This window comes from Pleurodeles waltl, chromosome 7 (assembly GCF_031143425.1).
Source record: "Pleurodeles waltl isolate 20211129_DDA chromosome 7, aPleWal1.hap1.20221129, whole genome shotgun sequence".
Classification (NCBI taxonomy): Eukaryota; Metazoa; Chordata; class Amphibia; order Caudata; family Salamandridae; genus Pleurodeles; species Pleurodeles waltl.
This window is the reverse complement of record NC_090446.1, coordinates 1,279,485,472-1,279,504,105: the sequence shown is the minus strand read 5'-3', so window position 1 is coordinate 1,279,504,105 and position 18,634 is coordinate 1,279,485,472. Positions and strand designations below refer to the sequence as shown.

The following is an 18,634-nucleotide window of genomic DNA, read 5'->3' as shown; positions in this document are numbered from 1 at the left end:
CATGAGACTGCTGGAGGGGCAGTCAGTCCGGTGTGGTGACCCTTCATGGTTGCAGAGTGGCTCCATCGTGGTCTCACGGACCACCCTAGTCCGTTTATCCAATCACTGGGATCAGGAAACTGACCCAGGCTCTTTGCGGCCCATAATCGGTGCCCGGGTGGCTATGGAGGGTCACGGGCATCAGTCCTCTGAGATCATCGCCGATGCTACAATGCCGGGGGAGGTGGGCATGTTTAGTGGGCTCATCGGGCGTTCAGAGCCTTTTACCGGTAGCAATGACTAGTTGTCGTAGGCACGGCTCTGGGCACTGTGCTAAGGTGTGCTAAACCTATCGTATGTGCGCTCACCTCTGAAATGATGCATTTTTCCCTCTCTGGGCTTTCTTTTTTTTTTTTTTTTGGGGGGGGGGGCAGGGTGGCTCTGCCAGGCATATTAAACCCAACACTTATACGTAGGGGGCTTTCTGCGTCACAATCAGGCTTTCTGGGCGTCTTTCAGGTGTGTTATACGTCTTAACCTTTGGCAGGGCTTGCTCCTGAGGTCTTAGGCAGTCTTGGGTGACCTGTTCTGCCTGGCCTGGTCCTGTGAGCCCGTCACCGGTACCTCTGTGTCGTGGAAGGCCTCCCTGCGGCCCGCTCAGTTCCTCGTGTTTCGGATTCACCCACAGGCCCCAGTCGAGTTGTAGCATATCTGGAGTGCACAGGCACACACTCCACGCCCTCCCACGCTCACTCCACCCACCGCGGTGACAGATCTGGGCAGGACTTCCAGTGCCCCGAGCCCTGGTGCCAGAACGATTCCTCTCAGCCCAGTGGAGAGGCAGAGCGTGCGAGGCAGGCCCTGGCGAGTGGGAGGGAGGCAGGCGGACGGACGAACCAACAGAGAGTGAACAGGCAGCACCAAAAACAATAATACCTGACATACATACTGATACACCTTCCAGAATGTCGGACAGCGAGACTCACGCGCAGCAGGCCACCCATGAAGCACCCGAAACCCCCGAGACCCCCTGCGCAGAGCTGAAGGTCGCCATGGAAAAATGGTGAGTGGCCCTAAATTGTGATATGTTTGCCTACAAGAACGGGCCCCATAATAATGATTGTATAGCGCACGGCACAAACGGAGTTGCCTTTAGGTGCTATTAATTTTTAATTAAACTACCAATTTGTGTGGTTCCCGTGTTATTGACCTTTGGAAATGGAAAGGCTGGCGTGCCCTTGCCAGGGTCCGAATCTGATACCGCGGATTACACACATTATCTGATCTCTGCAGCAGGTGGGAGGAGTCTTCTAAACTATCTCAGTAAAAACTGCAACCTAATGGCTTGCAGACAGAGGTCTCTGCAGTGGGCACAGTAGCCCACTGAGCTATCTTTCTAGGAGTTGAACTAGTGACATGTAAATGGCACAAACGTCCCCGCAATTAGAGGAGACCCGGCCACGGGAAGTCATTAGGGGTGTGATTGGGGTGTATAGGAAGGACATGTTCTGGGTTGGATGCCTTGGGTTTTGTCTGCCAGCGAATTAAACCCGTTTGTGTTCCGCGGGCGAACTAGAAAATACAGATTTTGCTTGTCCTGCTTTTACAGCAGACTTCACCGGCTTCACCTAGCCTCTAGCAACCCACTGGTACTGGAATACGTGAACTGCAGTCTGCACACATATATTTTCTGTATCCACCAACATAAACCTCTCGGTTGACTTATTGCCGCCTTTTTATATGGAGCGAATTTGGCCTGAAGGCATCAGAGAATTTTGCCTGATCACCAGATTATATTCCAGGAGGTCAGATGTTCTTTAGGCACCAGGAGAATAAGCGTTTTGCCGAGAATCACAGGAAATTGAGCCTATACCGGGGCTTGCACCTGGCCCCTAGTTCCAAACCCGGCAGGCGGCAGCTCAGGCCCAGGCCACATTACCTCAAGGTTACAGCCACATGTGGCTTCAGCCTGCTTGCAGAGCTCAGATCTGTGCAGCAGGCGCATCAGCCATCTTTGCAGTCTTGTTGGAATTGTAGTCTTGGCCTCCAAGCTATGCAGATATATCTGCAAAAAGCACGCGAACCCACTCAGCTCATATACTGTCTCTAGGAGATCTCTGGTGATCCAGTGATCTGACAGATCCCAGACACTTCTACAAAATATCCCAAAAAATAATTAAGGCGTTTTTTGCACTTAAGATAAAATGGGTCAGTTTTCTGATTCCATCTAATGGAGCATACACACATGACACTTCGTTTTATTCAAACTCCCACATTCCTGACGTCCTGTTCCAATATTATTAATTGGCGCTATGTTACTTCGACCACCTTCGGTTTGTTCTTTTTGTTAGCCGACGACTTTGAGGCTCGTATTTCGGTGCTTCTTGTTATAAATATGTACCAATCGGCTCCACTGTTAAGCGTGTTGTGCAATATAAGTTGCAGGCCCTCGTACAGCCGTGGGACCAGTTACAACTTCGTGGTTCCGACTTGTCCATTGCTGCCAAGTGGCCTCACTTCATGTGCGGCACCTTTAGTGATGACTTCCTTCTTAGCAATAGTATTTTGCATGCTGGGATTTATGAGCATATTTTAGAAATGTTAAAAGTGAAACTACATCTCCCTAAATGCAGTGCATCACTGGCTAAGGAGCAATAACTGGCTAATATGTTCCATTGCATGGTTTCGTTTGCCATCTGTGTCTTACCACTGAAACCCTAGATACAATGTAACACAGTCCCCTGCAGCCCCCTCCACAGCCCCCACCCCTCCAAGGGGCCTCCATTCAGGACAAACCCAGTTCATATCTGTGAAGTAGGAGGGCCAGAGGTGAAGAGCCCACCTTCACATTCTCTAGGAAGTCCCCATGATTTTGCATTACGCTGGACTGGCTTAAATGCTTATGAATGTACTGCACAAAGAACATAAAAGGGAAAAGTATATTTGACAAATGCATTATGGGACGTAGGTGTGTAACGTCAATCAACTCCACTAGCTCCCTGTGATATAATTTTTAATTTACGTTTGAATCTATGAATTTGAAAAAGAATCACACAAAGGAAGAAACTTTACAACAATAAACATTGTTTTAGAACGAACAGAAGGAAGTATCTTGATGTTTAAGAGAAAAAGAAGCCGTCTAATGTTTGAGCACACCGGCAGTGTGCGTGCCTTAAGGTTTGCTGTGCAAGAGAGTCTACACACTTGAAAACACAACACGCATGGCGTGTCACATTGAATAAAACCGGCCAGGGCTTGTCTAAGCGGCAGTCGTCTAGCACTGACTGCACTAGGCGGCCATTTTGCATCGAGTGGAATTCAGAGTCCGACGTAAAATAACCACTGTAACACGAAACATGGGCTGTTCAGAATTGGCGTTGGATGTGGCTGGCTGCAGGAGGTGACCATAGAGTGTTATGAAGAAACGCGGCTAAACAGTCTGAGCGCAGTTGCATTGGGAAGACTGTGAAGGGCCGGAGCACTATAGAACTTGGGCCCTTGAGCTGATTTGAGGAGTCAATGTATTGCCCCGAGCTACACTTGGGTGTGTCTGAAGTGGAGCGAGCTCAGGGTTGTCAAAGCAAGAGTTGTATTCAGACCTGGAATACCATAACTTAGACACGCATAGGGATGCTGGAACAATTTTCAGAGTGGGGGTGCTGCCATCAGTGGTACACCCCTGAAGGCACGGGGATTGTGAAAAAGCCACGCAACACACACACGTGTAGCAAATAAGCTACACCCATCCAGCATGAGAGTGGTTAGAGTATGCAGTGTAGCCAGTGGTGTATTTTGGGGCACACTCGAGCAAATAAGTTACTGAAGCATGGAGTGGTAGCACACTGTCATTTACAGACAGCAAATTTTTCATTGAAATGACCACTAAATTTGCACAGACAATTGTACTGCTACCACTATAGATCGCACAAATTATAATGTGTGGAAATTTGGGTTTCAGTGAATATATAGCATTTGCACGTCACCAAGTAAAGTGCTTTTGTATCCATCCCACTTCAGAATTACAAGAGAAAGTGCTTTATTTGTTCTTCCCTAACCGCTGATATATTTCGAAATATTTATACAATTCAAACCTTGTTGCATAGTAGGAACAAATTTAACGTCCTGAAGCCTTTCCTTTCATACTCGACAAAATTGTATCATAGTTCACATCACAAAATCCTCTCGCTTTGAAGTTGGACAGAGAAATGTAAACACCAACCTCCATGTTAAAAGAATAAGCAGCAGTTTGTCAGAAGACAGAGCATTACATTTGAACTCTATGACAAGAGCATCTTTAGTGCTCATTCACCTTCTGAACTCCAGCATGATGATTTTGGGGGTTCTGCAGCACCCCCTGCACTCCTTCTTCCAGCGCCTATGAATTTGCAGGTCCTTGATGGACCTCATTATTCTATTCCTGTCCCCTTCTTTAACAAATTATCTGCTGAATCAGCCCAACTGTTTTGACTAAAGTGAACAAGAACTTCCAGAATGCTCTGATTTATTATTTGAAAGCCCAAGACTTTAAACATGGTGTCCTGATGGCACAAAGAAGTACTGTAACTCTAGGTGTGTGCTACTGACATAGGCACGCCTGGGCTGTGTCCAGGCAAAGCCCGGGCTAAGGGCAGGCCCGTCTGTGTCCAGACGTGGCCAGACAAGGCTGGGCCCCCCTCTGACTCTGACTTACTGGTCCCTACTGTTCTTGGTTAGTTCTTTTTTTTTTTTTTTTTTTTGTCCTGACCCGGCAACATGGGAAGCGCAATCTAGTTGGAAGCCCTGCTGCTCCACGAAAGCCCACTAGAATTGTCACTATGTTAGATAGAGTTATTGGGGTTGTGACCAATGAAATTGATTTGACAGAAAGCAGACTATCATTGGGGCAGGTAAATAGCCTCGGTGAAGCAGCAGATTGCTCTGAAGCCTCCAGAGTACGTGGGGTTTCACCAGCCCCCCACTGTGATGATATTATCATGGCCAGACGAGTGGACTGGCTCAGTCCTGGTGAAACATTATTTGAATGGTATTGTATCGTGCTCAATTTTAGGCAGACGCCTGTAGCCAGACGCCTGATTTTGCATAGTACTGTGGAAGGAGTACATGATTTGGGTATTCAAGTGCTCCCATTAGGTTTGTTTCAACCCCCTGCCTTGGTGCAAAGGCTAGGGGTATGTGGGCATGTGCACCCCCAAAATATGACCAGATTATACCCCATCAGTAGAGAACCAGCAGTGCCACTGGAGTTGACGAACAGATTTCAGCCCCTGGGAGAGTTGGAATATAATGATTGACTTAGCATAGTATTGAGGTGCCCCTCACAGAGCTTGGTTAGGCCCACCGCTGAGGTCCGAGATAAGCTACCCCCTTTTTTTAAAAATGAGTAGTTGGAATATTGCCTTGCTGGGTAACAAAATAGAAAATTATATCTGACTAGAAAACATTCGAGAGTTTGATGTAGTGGAAATGCATGAGACGTGGGATGTAGAAAATGACTTTTATTTAGATGGGTATCTCTCTTTTTCTGTACTGATAAAACCCTCACCTGTAGGCAGAGCAAAGTGTGGTTTGCCTACATTGATTTCCCTGGGTTTTGGATGTATCCCCACACTGATTGCCCCTGGTTGTCACAATTTGCTGGCTGTTAAATTAGATTTTGAGGGTTCACTGTTCATTTTACTGTTATATTTCTATAACTCTTATGACTGGGAACCCCCTACAGAACATCTATGTATCCTATGTTCTTTTCTCCAAAAGTTTGAAGGAAAATGTAATCACCCTATTCAGTTATTTTTTTGGGCTGATTTTAATCTACATCTATGCCTCCTGAATTGCTGTGACACTAAGTGCTCCTTTGATATAGGTCCCAAACATGGCAACCATTTTGAACATTCTGCTGACGGTAGTATGTTGGATGAAATTTTGGCAAATTTTAACTTAGTAACTACTAGAGAGTGCCTGGAAGGGCCTTTTGTCCCAACCTTCAAGTGAAGAGGGGCCAATACGATCATTGACTATGTGTTTGTTTCAGCCTACCTTGCTCAATTTGTGCACAGATTTGAAGTTCAGTAGTCTGAATTTAGTGATCATAACCCTTTAATTCTTTTTTTGGTTTGGGGAAGTTAAAAGGTCATGACGACTAATGCTGGCCCTACCAATAAAGAGATTACCCATGCGACCAGGGGTGGAGGTTAAAATGGAGTAAGGTCGCACATGATATTTTCCTTCATTCTCTCTATGATTGGTGTGGTACTGATTTTCAGCTGTGTTTGAGCGACTCTGCGGATGATGAGATACTTCTGAGTGCATTCAGAAGAATTAATAAACAAATTAATGATAATTTGAGGGCCAGAAGTAGTCGTGGACATGGGATAGGTGAGAGGTAGTTTGATTCTAACTGTTCTAAGGCTCATCAAGATCTGAAAATGGCTTTAAAGAAAAGCCCCAGAGATAGAATAGAGATAGCAAGGAGACAGAAGGATTATACACTTTTTATGCTAGCTTGCAAGAGAGAGATTGAGGAGAAAGCTTGGGAGGAACTCTTGAACCCTATTATGTTAAGTAACAGTGCCATATTCTGGGAAATTATCAATCGCCCCTTTTTCTCTGGTGAAGCAAATTGAGTGGTAGACTGTACAATCCATCCAGGCATATGGGTAAAGCATTTCTCAGAGATTTATGGTAAACTAGAGGAGGCTGTGCCCACTGAATCAATGGGAGCACCCAGGGAGGTTGCTGTTGCTTGCTTTACGGAGTACGAGGTTGGAGCTGCAATTGCAACTATGTCTCAGAACAAGGACCCTGCACCTGATGGGGTCCCTGCTGATTTATTTAATTACAACACTCAAGTTTGGGTAAAGATTTTAACGTGTGTTTAATGCAGCTTGTAGGATGCTCCCCCCCCCTTCATGGCAATGTTTGGTTATTGTTCCTGTGTTTAAGAAGGGAAATAGGTCACACTATAGGTGCAATAGGCTGATTTCTCTTATTGACTCTTGTGTTAAGATTTTGGGCAGGGTGATCTTGTCCAGGCTAGCAAATTGATTGGAACAAAGAAATGTGATCTCTTGCCTCCAGTATGGGTTTAGGCAGGGGAAAGGAACATCCAACCAATGCCTTAACCTGAACTTGATAATTGGAAAATATACAGTGGCCAAAAGAGGGCACATACACCTAGCCTTTATGGACTTGTCATCGGCCTTTGGCCATGTCAACAGAGCCAAATTATGGTAGATGGTAATTGATTTAGGGCCTGACAATACATTTTTAGTTTTTTACATGACCTGCATCAGAATATAACAGCTACAGTCAGATTTAATTAAAATGGGTGCCTGACAGTGCCAAACAAAAATAAACAAAGCGGTGAGACAAGTTTGTAATTTGGCCCTGTCATTGGTTACCCAGTATATTACCAATCTGAGCCCTTTCTTGTGTACGGCTACTAAGGATATCCCTCATGTTGGACTGCAGTTAATGCCAGCACTCACATACGCAGAAAATACTGTCCTGATAGCCAGAACTGCGGTGGGCCTTCAACGACTTCTCAATTCTTTCATAGAGTTTATGGCCTCACGCGATAGCGATATAAATGATTCTAAATCACATACCATGATTTTTGGGCAATCAAATAAGTCTTAAAAGAGAATTTTTTGGGGCGATCAGGAGATGACTAGAGTTACTACTTCCCACACTTAGGGGTAATTTTTGAAGAGAGAGGATCCTGGGGCCCGCAAAGAAAGGTTAAGAGAAACTCATTGGCCAAATCAGTAGCCTTAGTATTTATAAATTTGACTTTGCGAGAAAATTGGGGGCTAGACCAACACAGGCTCTGGTAAAGGCGTATCAAGCAAAATGCCTGCCAATTGCAAGTTACGGAAGTATTTATGGAGCTATATGGACTGTGATGAGATTCAAAGAGTTGAAAACGATTTTATAAGAAAACTGTTGTCACTCCCTCAGTCAGTTCCTACCTTTATAGCACACAAAGAACTGGGGCTAGAGTAAGATGGCCCTCTCCCCTATAGTCAGACGGCTTAAAATCTGGTTGAGTACAGAATTAGAGTAGAATCAGGCCATTACAAGAGATTTTTCTTGCCTTGGATAAAGGCCTTACTATCCCATGGTTGCACAACATTAAATCCTATTTAGACAAATTGGGCCGCCTGAGAGTATCAAGGAAAAAGATTTGGTAAGAACTATTTATAGCAAGAGCAAAAATTGAGAGAGAAGGAAGGAAACTGCAAATATCTACAGTTATGGCATACATACTCTTAAAAACAGATTTAAATATGGAGCCCTACCTGAGTGTGGCGGCTTCATCCTATCATTGATTTCTATTAACACATTTTAGAATAAACCTCTTACATTGGCTTTTAGCAGAACCTGGGGGTCCTCATAATGTGGAAATTCAGGGGCCATGTCCTTGTGACAATTTTTTGATCCAAGACACAATTCACTTCATCTTTTTCTGCAATCATTATAGCAAGTTGAGACCGTGTTAAATTCTACCATTACTTAGAGGGAAAGGTTTGTTGGCAGGTAAAACCTGCCCTGATTTACCTTCAAATGTTGCAGCACCATGTAGTCTGTTTCAATGTGGCTATTTTTTTTATCAGGCACACTTAGAATCAGGAAAAAAACACATACGTTTTTGAAGGGATGGGATGTCCCCCTTTCTAGAATAATTTAACTAATGACGATATGCAACTATCGTTAATGAGTTTTATTCTGTGCATCTTATGTTTATGATGTGCTTTATGTGTTTTATTGATTGATAAGGGAGTGTTGATGATAACAGCAACAATGATAGGGTCTACTGGGTACTTGAGACAGTAATATGATCTCGTAGCAGTTATGCATAACATTTTAATTGCTTTTTTTAGATGGATTGTATGATTGAGCTTTAATTGTGCCTGGCTATTTATAAATGACTTATTTAATGGTATCTGGCCGAATATGACATTTTAATACTTGAGAGTATTTGCACATTTGTCTTAAATAAGGTGTTCTAATATTACTGTATATTGGTAAATTGCACTTTATTTTTGTTTTACTTCCATTTTATGGAAACCAGACTCCTTTTTACAAACTGATGATGAACTTTGTCCTTTGCTTGAATACTTTTATGGATTTGTGATTAATCCTAACAACGATTATTGACTGACGGACTACTAGCATGACTTCCCATCACAGCTATGCCCCTTCTTTTGCTAGGTTGTCAAACCTCTTTCCTATTTTTTCCGAGAGGAACATTTCGTGTGGCAAGTGCTTTCCTTTCCACAGACTATGCTTCTCCTATTCCAGCCCCTGGTTTTAATTCTCATTCATTACGAAAAATAGGACCAGTTTAAGGTTGTTGTACTCAGTGCAGCCGCACTTGGTGCTGATCTCGTGGGGGGCTGGCTGTGTTCAGAAATAAATTATGGACTTAAAGGCACCTGCTGCAGGGTTCCTTGTGTGTCCACCAGTTTCAGTCAGCAATACAAAATGTCAAGGCTACATTTGGGGATTATTGTTCCTGATGGAGAGAAATCAAAGTTTTGTCTAGTGGAAGTTTTGACAACCATAAAGTAGCACAGAGGGTTAATATGTCTGTACCATGCAGATTACATAACTGTATTTTATGTACATAGCTCAGTAGGTTACTGCTTTTGTCACAAAGATTATTTTGCCATTTGCAGTTAATACGTTACAATCCTTCAATAGAGTAGTAATGCATGAACTGTCGTCAAAAAGCTACATACAAAATGCATGATATAGGTTACAACGTTATGTTTTTCCCTAGTCTTATATTATCACAATGTTGCTAAAACAAGTTTCTTTGGGTAGAAATACATTCTTATTAGTAAAGCCATCCCAAACCACTGTGGTACGTTATAAATCAGAGATTGTGCTTTTACAGACCACTCTTACAATATGCTGCCTACTAGTATGGTTGACATGTGATTCCTACACCTTGTAATCCTCATTGTTTTATGAAACATTTCCTATTTATATAGGTATGATTCATTGTCTCTGCAAAATGGGTGTAATGGATGTAAAGTGCTCTGATACCCTACACTAGAATGGGCAGCGCTATTAATCAAATGAATTACATGTGAGAGAGGGGCTATGAAGAGAGAGATGAGGGGCACTGTTGGAGGGTGGTAGTGAGAGAATCCTCAAAATGCAGCACACATAGAAGTACCAAAGTGTCATTTCGAAATGATTGTTTATGTGCAGGAAGGTACACCTTCCTACACATAAACAATCATCCATGGCATTTTGCTTCTTCTATGTGTGCTGCAGAGTGCAAAAAACGAGAAAGAATAGAAGCATTCCTCCTCGTTTTTCCATGCTAACGCCAGCCCTGGCATGGTGTTAATTTTTGGTGCTGCCTCAGGTTTACAACAACTTGTAAATCTGAGGCAGCATCAAAAACAATGAGTGTTGCAGTGGAACACCCACGGCAAAACCCATTGCACTCCCCTTTTACAGAGAAAACTGCGTCGGAGGGGCCCTTATTTACAGGGAGGCGTAATGCCACAGAAAAGTGGCGTTACACCTCCTTGTAAGTATGGAACAGTGGTTAGCGCCACCGGAGCGTCATGAAAAGTGACGCTCCGGTGATGCTAGGGGCTGTTAAATCTGCCCCTAAGTTTCCTCTGAGATGCTTGCAGTTCACCTCACAGTACTTATGGGTAGAACATTAATTTGAGTGTTTTTCGGTTCTCAGTCCCATCCCATGTCTAGAGCATTACATTTCCCCAGCCTCTGTGGTACTTATCACTTTAGTTAAATTCAAGGCAAAAAGGTGAAAGCGACCCTGCACAGCTGCCACAACAAAGCCAGTTGCACTATCCGGCTTAAAATTTCACAGACATATTAAATTTGTCGGGTGCATAAACAATAACGTCAAACATTTTTACTTTCAGTTTTTCCTATTATTTTAACATATCATAGTGCACATATTTTCACATATACAGTCAGACCATTCTCTTGTGTATTTTTATGAGATCATGTCAATATAAAGCAAATAACCAAGTAAATATCATTTTATTCTAACAAATAGCTTGATAATTTTCAGCCAATATGTGTTTCAAAGCATACTACGCTGCTTCTTCAGTGCTTCTACAGCACAAATTACCAGCATGGATCAATAGTAGGACCATGTGAGTCATCAAATCTATTCTTCATCAATACAAACCAGAGAAGACTATAGATGCCAATTATAGCTGGCGTTCACCACATGTCAAATGTCCAAATACATCCCTCCCCTCACCCAGTATTTCAAGGAACAAGGGTAATAAGATCATAAAGAACAGTGTTCCCCTAGGAATCCTTAAGTCTGTTTCTTAATACATGATCCAAATGGCCAAAAATATTCAACACAATTATACCAGTGATCAATGTTTAGTATTAATGACAGTCAAAATAATACAAAGTCAAAACAATGTAGATGCTCCAAGTGATGACGCAGTGTAAGTGCAAGTAAGTGAGTCAAACATATATTACATTGACGATATTTAGAATATGTATAGAAGGTTCACACTTATGGGACAAAAAGATTTTTTTAGAAACTCAACGATATAGACATTTGGTTTTGCATAGCCCAACACTCAATGATAATGGAGGAACATATTAATTCAATGTTTCAACCAATTAAAAACTATCACAGACATTCATGAAGGGGAAGGGGTCCCTTTGGGACACCTTCCCATTTGCCAATGGGTTATCACCAATTTGTAATTGGTGGCAACCTGGAAATGTTTTGCATCCACATTTCGGTCACAAAACATTGAAACATACCACTGCGATTCGGATTTAGGTAGGGAAGGCTTAAACACGCCCCTTCCTAACGCTGAATCACAATGCCAAATTGCGGTTCGATAACAAGTTACCAAATCGCAATTTTGCTTTGTAAAATGCCAAGCAGCTTTTTAGCGGCCGCAAATGACCCAATTCTGCGAATCGGACCATTTGTGACCACTAAAAAGCTTTGATCATCTGACCCTTAGTCTGGATCTGGAGATTGTCAGTATTAACTGGCTCCTATCTGATGTGAGCATTGTCATTTTCTGCTAGTGCTCCAGGATTCAGAAGTTTATTGAACTCAGACACCAAATTATTTCCTTTGCACACTTGGCACTACAAAGACAGCTAGAACAGTGGCAGCAGGGTCAGACTGGCCCATAGGGCAATCTAGCAGTGCCCAATGGGCTTGTTTGACAGGTCAGTGTGTGGGTTGTTTTTTGGGATGTTTGCACGCTTGTCTATGGTCACCTGGGTCGGTTTTTACTGTTAATTTCCCTGCTATTAAAACAAACATCGAATGCACCAAGCTCAAATCCTTACACTCTTCCTTTCCTTGAAAACACACATATAGTGTGTCCTTGCGAGTTCAAAACGTCACCAGTTTGCAAACTTGGAACTCTTTTTTCATCTATCTAATTCACTAATGGGGGCCACTTTTATACTTTGGTGCTCAGGCCTATTTTCTTCCCAAGTCAACACTGGGAGGCAGCATGTTTGGAAATGTTATACAGCATGACTCATTAATTTAAACACAGTAAACTGAGGCCCTGCACCAGTATAAAGAAATGCAAAGTGATTCATGGTATTTACATTGTAGATCAAAAAGAACTTTGCACTAGTTTGCAACTCTCAAGGGAGCGTTATTGGGCTGTTGGGTCCCCTGGACTTTCTACTCCACCTGAAACTTTCCCAAAATTTCACAAAGAAGGTGTCCAAAGAAACCCCTTCCTCTTTACTAGTGAGTTACCACCCAAACAGGACGTCAGCAAAGTTTCAATGGTTTACAATAGGAATTAGGGTTGCAAACCATTGATGCAGTGAATTCCAGTTTGGTATTTGGAACAGACACCCACTGCATACCCCTTCCAATACTTAATTGCTATCCAGTCACAATCCCATTTTAGGAGCTGGTAAATCATTACCAACTCCTAAAATGGGATTGGTACATGGGAAAACATTTTTAAAATTGCAAACTCTCATTTGGAGTGTGACCATGAAAAAGGTTTGTACTTCTACCTCCTAGTTCATAATACCAGCTGAGATTCTACCCACCACCACTGCCTTCATGACTGAGAGACTAGAGGCCTTATTATGACTGCCCCAGTATCTTTGGTAGTTATACTGCAGCTGATGAATATTAAAACTTCAGGGTGTGGTATTTACCAGGTAGGCCATTGCCTGCCAATTCTCAGTGCTGAAGGGCAGAATGAAGATAGAACTGTGGGTCAAGGCTTATCAATATTTGATGCAGCAAAAGGCAGCAAGACAACTTTCAGCAGAGTGTCAAGTGAAAAGGGCAGGAATGCACCATATTTGCCAAGATATGGCGCGTTCCTGCTCTCTTGCTGTGCTGGTGCACTATTTGCTGACCTGCGCCAATACAGGCACCATTGCGCCATGGTGCAAGTGTGCCTGCATTTCAGGCAGGATTGCCTTTGTGCAGGAAGGCACATCTTCCTGCACAAAAATAATCCTTAAAGCAGTGTTTCCCAGACACGTGGTCACAACACACTGGTAGTTCGCAAGCCGATGTTTGGTCGGTCACAAAAATCAAAGCAATGGCTTACTGGAGTGCAGGGAGTTGAAAGGTAAGGCTGTAGGATATCTTTTTTTGTAACAGACACAACTGTAAATACCTTAAAGTTAACTGTACACATTCAATAGTTAGGAAAGCAAAACCGGAGTCCATTTTTATGATTCTGAATTGTGTTAGAAAGAAAGATTTTAAATGCATCAAAACAAATCAAGGCAGTTTACTTGGTAATGTACAAAGAATAAATATTTACTGAAACCTGATTTCCACACTTTTTGTAAAAGACATTGCACTACAGCACCATGCTTTAGTTACATTAAAAAAATGCCCCCTCATGTCCATTAAAGCTAGGTGGGTTACAAAAGTTTGTCATGGTAAAATTTGGTTGTGGTTCTTAAAAGTTTGGGGGTTACTGCCTTAGAGACCACAGGAGCCAGGTGAGTACTTTTTGAGTTATTAATTTTTACAGTTTTTAAAAGTAGTGCATTTTTCCGAAAGCTGCAATGCAATCCTATGGAGGAAAACAAAGACGGCAATCCAGTACAACAAAGTATGGTGCCAATCTCCTGGACTTAGGGGGGTTTTAGGGGAAGGTTGAAGTCCACACCAACAGGTTACCTCGGGAGGTCTGGTGCATCCAGGTGCAGAGGCGTGTTATGGCATTGGGTGTTCCATTTATGTCTATGAGGATCATCTGTAAAGTCTCTGGAAGGACAATCCAAGGGAACCCACAGACGGGCTCGACCCTTGAGGTCCTTGGGCATGTGGGGACACTGGCAGTCCACTCCTTCTCAGGCTGTTGGGTGGGGGAGCAGGGGTGTCTCCTGGAGTCGGATCCAGCACTGGAGCTCCTCGCAGTTGCAGGAGGGCCCACAGAAACACTCTTGGGGTCCAGCCCGACCAAGCCAACAAGTGGGCTCAGGTCTCACCTGATCGGGAGATGTAGGGAAACCCTTGGTTCTCTTCTCCTGGGTCCAGGAAGGATGGTTGTAGAGGTGTCTTAGGGCATTGTGTCTTTGTCTCCTGCCCATTTGTAGTTGCAGGGGGGTCTGCAGAAACAGTCTGAGGCTGCAGACACCATTGTGAAGTCCACAGTGGGCAAGCATACGGTGTGCTTATTTTCTGGAGGGCCTGGGGAACACGTTGACACTGTTGGCCTACTTCAACATGGGTTGGGTGGCTCAGGTGCAGTGGTGATATCCGGTGTTGGGTTTCTGGCAGTCTTGGTCCTCTCATGGCTTTCTTGGGTGCCTGCGGATGCAGGAGAGCAGCTCCTCTACTCCAAGGGAGTTCTTCCTGGTGATTGGCACAGCACTGGCAGCTCTCCCCATTTCTTGGAGGCTGAAGCTGCAGGATAAGTCAGTTGCTCCTCAAGGGTTGCGTGCAGCAGGCAGGTCGTAGGGTTAGCACCAAGTCAGTTGTGCTCCTTGGTTCTCGGGTTCAGCAGGCTTCTTGTCCACTCCTACTTTTGTGTCTAGTGAAGATATGAGGATCTGCCATCAGGGGGTCGCCTAAATACTCAGTTTAGGGGGCGTTAATGGGAGTGAAGAGACTACTTACAAATGGGCTACTTATCCTTGGGGCACTGCGCCCTCTAGATGACCACTTCTTGTGGGGAGTGGACAACACTCTGTCCAGAGTTCTTAAATTCTACCACATGTAAGATGGCAGAATTTCCTAAGCTGTGTCCAATTCAGGCTGGCTACGCTAGGAGTGTTCCCAGTCTGGAAGTGTGACACACCTCGTACTTAGCTAATTTTCCCACCTGTCTAGGTGCCAGATGGGCCCTGGGACAGGAGGGTTGGCATCTTCCTCTAAGGGAGGCCATTTCTGGATATCAAAGGCAGTGGGCTTCTTTGAAGCTCCTGCCTTGGGATGCTTGTCATTCTGTGGGGTGGGGTGGGTAACACACCAGCCTGGACAGGCTTTTGTTTCTTACCTTTTTAGAGCAGAGGCTCTCCCCCTGGGAGGTCAGATTCTTGTCTGTTGGTGGCAGGCTGGCCAGAACCAGTCAGTGAGCTCACCAGCAATTGGTAGGTTTTTCATAGGGCACCTCTAAGTTGCACTCTGGGTGCATGTATTAATAAATCCACCACTGGAATCAGTGAGGGTTTATTAATATGATATGTTTGGTATCAAACATCACTAAGTTCAGAGAAGCTATCATGTAGCTGGGAAACTCGTTGTGACTAATGTCCAGCATATGTATTAAAATTGCTTCTCTGTACACTTACTACGTCTAAGAATTGACAAAGACACAGTAGGGTCATATTTGCTCATGCATATATGCCCTCACTTGTCATATAATGCACCTTGCCCTAGAGCTGAATGCCTGCTGTAAGGGTGACTTACAGACATTACAAGGAGTGTTGTAGGGGACATGGCACACAAGTGTGTGTCATGTTGTGTTTAATAATTTGAGAGCATTGTTAGAAATGGGGTCTTTGATTGGCAGTCAGGTTTCCCCCTGTCCAAGCAAGGACCATCTCTCTAGTCAGGTTAAGTCACACACAATCCAAATTATTCTGTGCCCACCCGCTGGTAGCTTGGCACTGAGGAGTCAAGCTTAACTTAGAAGGCAATGTGTAAAGTATTTGTGCAATAAATTATGGAGTAACACTGTAGAACACCACAAAAATACACCATACAGTGTTTAGAAAAATATATACTATTTATCTGGTAAGATGCAGGTCAAAAACGATCAAGATTCAGGCCCTCATTATGATCACGGCGGTTCAGACCGCCATGGCGGCGGCGGCGGTAAATACCGCCACTGGCATGGTGGTCTGAATCGCCATAATATGAACACAGGGAGTGCTGCATGTGGCAGCCCTCTGCCACTGCCAGGCTACCGCCGACAGGTACCCTGATGAAGGCGGATATCATCCAACAGGGAAGCGCTGCAAGCATGCACTTGGCATGGGCAGTGCAGGGCCCCTGTGCAGTGCCCTGTCACGCAGGTCACTGCCCGATATGCATGACGGGTGCTGCTGCACCCACCGCACTTGAGCCGTTGGCAATGTCACGGCCCAGCAGAATGTTTGTAATTCGGCCGGTGGGGTTTCAAGGAGGCTGGCGGTCTGTGAAAAGACCACCAGCATGAACATGGTGGGGTTTCCCGCCGTGTTCGTAATGAGCCCCTCAATAAGTATACATTGAAATATCACTTAAAAAATGATATGAAGTGCCTTTAGTCTTTAAAAAGCAAGAAGTGTATCTTGCAAGCATAGAGTACCTGGTTTGTGTTCATATTCTCCGCAAGGGTCTGCAGAGGAGGAGATGCGTGGAAAACGGAGAGGTGTTGGTCGATTTTTTCAGTGAAAACAGACGATGCTTCAGTGAGTTTTCATGCAGGGCAGGCTTTGCATCGATTTCCGCTTCCTCTTCAGGTTGCGGGGATTTCGGACGCCCCAGGGCGTGCAGGATGAAGTCATCGGGGCTGCGTCAATCCGGTGGGCGATGCGTGGAAATTTCTGCCGCACGGCAGGCGCTGTGTCGATTCCTCTCAGGAAGTTGGGCTGCGTCGTTGCGGCTCGGCTTTGCGTTGATCCAGTGGGCCATGCATCGAATTTTCGGTCACAACGCTGGCGTAGCGTCGTTCTCCTCTTCGGGAAATCAGGCTGCGTCGATCCGGTTCAGCGCGCAGTGATTTTCTCACCGCGATGGAGGCTGTGCATCGTTTCTTGCAGGATGTGCATTGAATTTTCGCCGCACAAGGAGTTCTTTGCAGAGATTAAGTCTTTTTGGTCCTGAGACTTCAAGAAACAGGAGGCAAGCTCTAACCAAGCCCTTGGGGAGCACTTCTCAGCATAGCCAGAGCAGCAAGGCAGCAGGGCAACAGCAAGGCAGCAGTCCCTCTCAGAAAAGAAGCCCACGTGAGTCCTTTGGGCAGCCAGGCAGTTCTTCTTAGCAGGTTGCAGGTTCTGGTTCAGGTTCTCTTCTCCAGGAAGTGTCTGAGTTGGTAGGGTCAGGGACCCTGCTTAAATACCCAAATGTGTCTTTGAAGTGCGGGAGATGTGAAAGAGTGGCTTAGAAGTGCACAAGGTCCCCTTTCATTCCATCCTGTCTGCCAGGGTCCCGGTAGAGGGTGTGGCAGTCCATTGTGTGAGGGCAGGCTACTCTCCTTTGACATACAAGTGTCAGGCCCTCCACCCTCCCAGCCCAGGAAGACCCATTCAGTATGCATATGTGTGCAGGTGTGACTGAGCATCCTGTGTTTGGGGTATTCTGTGTGAAATGCACAAAGGAGCTGTCAAGTAACCCAGCAGATGTGGATTGGAGACAGGCGGTAAGGCACTGAAGGATTTAAGTGTGGAGAAATGCTCACTTTCCAAAAGTGACATTTCTAGAATACCAATAGTAAATCCAGCTTCACCAATAAGCAGGATTTTCTATTACCATTCTAGCCATACTATATGACCTGGTTACTCCTTTCAGATCAGAATCTCCCACTCAAATAGTATATGAGGGTTGCCCTAATGCTATCCTATGAAAGGAGCACGCCTCACAGTAGTGTAAAAACGAATTTAGGAGTTTTACACTACAAGGACATATAGAACACACATGTTCATGTCCTGCCTTTTACCTACAAAGAACCCTATCCTATGGGCTACCTAGAGCCTACCTTAGGGTAACTTATATTTAGAAAAAGGGAAGTTTAATGCTAGGCAATTACTTTTAAATGCCAAGTCGAAGCAGCAGTGAAACCGCACACACAGGCCCTGCAGTGGCAGGCCTGAGACATGGTTAGGGGGCTACTTATATGGGTGGCACACCCAGTGCTGTAGCACACTAGTTGCATTTCATTTACAGGCCCTGGGCACATGTAGTGCACTTGACTAGGGACTTACAAGTAAATTAAATAAGCCAATTGGGTATGAGCCATAGTCACCATGTTTTAAGGAGAGAGCATTTGTACTTTAGCACTGATTAGCAGTGGTAAAGTGTGCAGAGTCCTAAAGCCAGCAAAAATGAGGTCAGAAAAAGAGAAGGAGGAAGGCAAAAAGTTGGGGTGACCCTGCAGAAAGGCCTTACAGGGGGACTGAAGGGCCTGGACATTTGGGGATCAAGTGTTCAAGTGTCTTGTTTTAGGGAAGGAACACTGGCACTGGA

At 44.6% G+C, this 18,634-nt stretch overlaps 1 long non-coding RNA gene across 1 annotated transcript in view; it reads left to right on the top strand.

Annotated features, from left to right (window-relative positions):
* The first annotated feature begins 776 nt into the window (after positions 1-776).
* Positions 777-18,634, top strand: part of LOC138246174 (uncharacterized) — a 116,556-nt gene continuing 98,698 nt past the window's right edge. Inside the window, exon 1 of the long non-coding RNA XR_011194235.1 lies at positions 777-1,042. This is a non-coding gene — a long non-coding RNA (uncharacterized lncRNA). The remainder of the gene's footprint in view (positions 1,043-18,634) is intronic.